We start from the raw sequence: 3,220 nt of genomic DNA, 5'->3' as shown, positions 1-3,220 counted from the left end.
CAAATCGCTAATCGCGTAGCGTCGCCGCCGACCAAAATAGACTCATCGTCAGGAGAGATGAGCATGATCTACTGTAGGCTACAGCGCAGCGGGTGCGTAGGTTTGTTTAGTAAAATGACTTACCGTTCCCAACCACGGGAGAAAACAGAAGAACAAGGCCTGGACAGTCGGTTCTGACACACTGCTCACATTCCCCGCATCGATCAGCCCTGGTCTGAAATTGTACCGGGAGGACAACAGCATCACCCAGTCAGTCCTCTGCGTTGATCAGGCCACTCACTGTGATGTCCATTTTTAGCCACCAGAGGGTGTCCTTGGACAGTGGATTTCCGTAGGCAAGGCAAGGCAAGTTTATTTGTATAGCACATTTCAGCAACAAGGCAAAGCGCTTTACATGAGACATTAAAAGCATCAAGACAAAGTGCAACACATAAAAGGTCATATAAAACGAAACGCAAAAAATGAAATTTAAAACAAAATGCAGGAAAAATAAAATACAGGAATAAAAGAAAAGTCTTCAATCTTGATTTAAAAGAACTGAGTTGCAGCAGACCTGCAGTTTTCTGGAAGTTTGTTCCAGATATTTGGAGCATAAAAACTGAACGCTGCTTCTCCATGTTTTGTTTTAACTCTGGGGACAGAAAGCAGGCCTGTGCCAGACGACCTGAGAGGTCTGGATAGTTCTTAACATACAGATAGCAGCAGATCAGAAATATATTTTGGTCCTAAACCATTCAGTGCTTTATAAACCAACAGCAGTATTTTAAAGTCAATTCTTTGACAGACAGGAAGCCAGTGTAAGGACCTCAGAACTGGAGTGATGTGATCCACTTTCTTGGTCTTAGTGAGGACTTGAGCAGCAGCGTTCTGAATCAGCTGCAGCTGTCCAGTTTTTTAGAGAGACCTGTAAACACACTGCTACAGTAGTTGAGTCTACTGAAGATAAACGCATGGACAGGTTTTTCCAGATCCTTTAATCCTTTATATATTCTTCAGGTGATACCTGTAGTACGCTGCCTTTGTAATTGTCTTAATGTGACTGTTGAAATTCAGGTCTGAGTCCATGACTACACCAAGATTTCTGGCTTCGTTTGTGGTTTTTAGCATTACTGATTGGAGCTGAGCACTGACTTTTAATCGTTCTTCTTTGGCTCCAAAGACAAATACAGTACTTTACAGACAATTACAGTTTTTTTGTTTAGTTGAAGAAAGTTCTGGCACATCCAATCGTTGATTTGTTCAATGCACTTACTCAGCGCTTGTATGGGATTATAGTCCCCTGGTAATATGGTGATATACATTTTTGTGTCGTCTGCATAGCTATGGTAACATATTTTGTTGTTTTCCATAATTTGAGCTAGTGGGAGCATGTAAATGTTGAACAGAAGAGCCGTTGGGGAATGGAGCCTTGGGGAACTCCACAGGTTATTTTTGTCCGCTCAGATTTGTAATTGCTTACAGACACAAAGTAGTCCCTGTCCTTCATGTAGGATTCAAACCTCAAATCACTGTGCCAGAAATTCCCAGCCAGTTTTCCAGTCGGCCTAGTAATATGTTGTGGTCAACCATGTTGAATGCAGCGCTGAGATCCAGTAATACTAAGACTGAAATTCTGCCATAGTCTGTGTTTAAATGGATGTCATTGAATACCTTAACAAGAGCAGTCTCAGTGCTGTAGTGTGGTCAAAATCCTGATTGGAAGACACCAAAACAATTATTTAGTGCCAGGAAGTTGTTAAGCTTTTGAAAAACTGCTTTTTTAATTATTTTACTTAAAAACTGGAGGTTTGATATGGGCCTATAATTGTTCATTTGTGAGGTGTCTAGATAGCTGTATTATTCTTTTTTAAGAGTGGCTTGACAACTGCAGTTTTCAGGGTTTGTTGGAACACACCTAAAAGAAAAGATGTGTTTACATTTTGTAGTAAATCAGAGGCCATGCAGTTAGATACATTTTTGAAAAAGCCTGTAGGCAGAATATCAAGGCAACAGGAGGAGGATTTCAGATATTGTATAATGTCCTCCAGGGTTTTATGGTTGATGGGATAAAATTGTGTCATGGTATTGATTTTAAGGGGACACTGTGACAACACATATTCTGTACCTGATATGGAGGCGCTGACTGCTTGTCTAATTTTCTGAATTTTGTCAGTGAAAATGAGGCAAATTCATTGCAGGCCCTGGTGGATAGAAGTTCAGAGGCTACTGACACAGGAGAGTTTGTTATCCTATCAACAGTGGAAAACAAAGCCTGTGCATTATTATTGTTTTTGGTGATGATGTCAGAAAAGAAGGACTGCCGTGCATTTCTCAGCTCCAAATTATAAATGCGAAAAGCGCAGTACACTTTGAATATATGAATAGTGTGGCGGTGACCGGCAAGGTCACTCTCCGATTGCTCATCAGAGGAGAGGACAGTGTGGCGGCCCACTGCTTTGCTCTTGAGATCTCTGGTTCGGCTGCATGGACCGTCCTCTCAGCTACTTTTGACAGCTATTCCACACAGGCCTGAATGCCATGGTCCTGATTGTTCCATCTTTGATGAGTAGGTTCACCCCGCTACTTCTACTTCTCTTCCATGTCTTCTGGCCTCTTCTTCTCAGGCTGCTCGTCTGCTCCCTGGTTTGGGACGCAACGGCTCTCATGGACCCACAAAGTTCTCTCAGCTACTCTGGCAGCTGTCTGCGTGGTGAGTTGAATCTGGTACGGCCCCAGGTCGCGGATCAGGACCCAATCCCCAGGCTTGGTGTGATGCAGGAACCCCTCTTTGGTCAGGAATCCCCTCTTTGGTCAGGAAGCCCCTCTTTGGTCAGGAAGCCCCTCTTTGGTCAGGAACGGTTATCAGCAGTCTGTTGAAGATACTCAGAAACATTGTTAAGTGCAAGTCACATTCTATCATCTCCTCTTCCTGGCAGGAGATGATCCTGCTTTGGGGAAAATGGTGTTAGTCAGTCAGGAAAACTTAAACAGGGTGTCTGTTCAAGTGTCGTTAGAGCCAGTCGGGCTCGTCAGTCTATGTAGTTTGTCAGTGGGGACCTAGCTTTTGTCCATTTACCGAATCGGACAGTAGCAGGGATCTAGGCTCTGCAGTAGCCTACAGTGACATCAGGGGCAGTGTAAGAATTACTTTAACACGCCCAGTCCCCAGTCGTGATCAAGGCAATTGGATTTTGCTCTTAGAATTTCTCTCGTCATTTCATGAAAATAAAAAATAAAATAA

This window comes from Borostomias antarcticus (genome assembly GCF_949987555.1).
Source record: "Borostomias antarcticus genome assembly, chromosome: 5".
Classification (NCBI taxonomy): domain Eukaryota; kingdom Metazoa; phylum Chordata; class Actinopteri; order Stomiiformes; family Stomiidae; genus Borostomias; species Borostomias antarcticus.
This window is presented reverse-complemented; position numbering follows the sequence as displayed.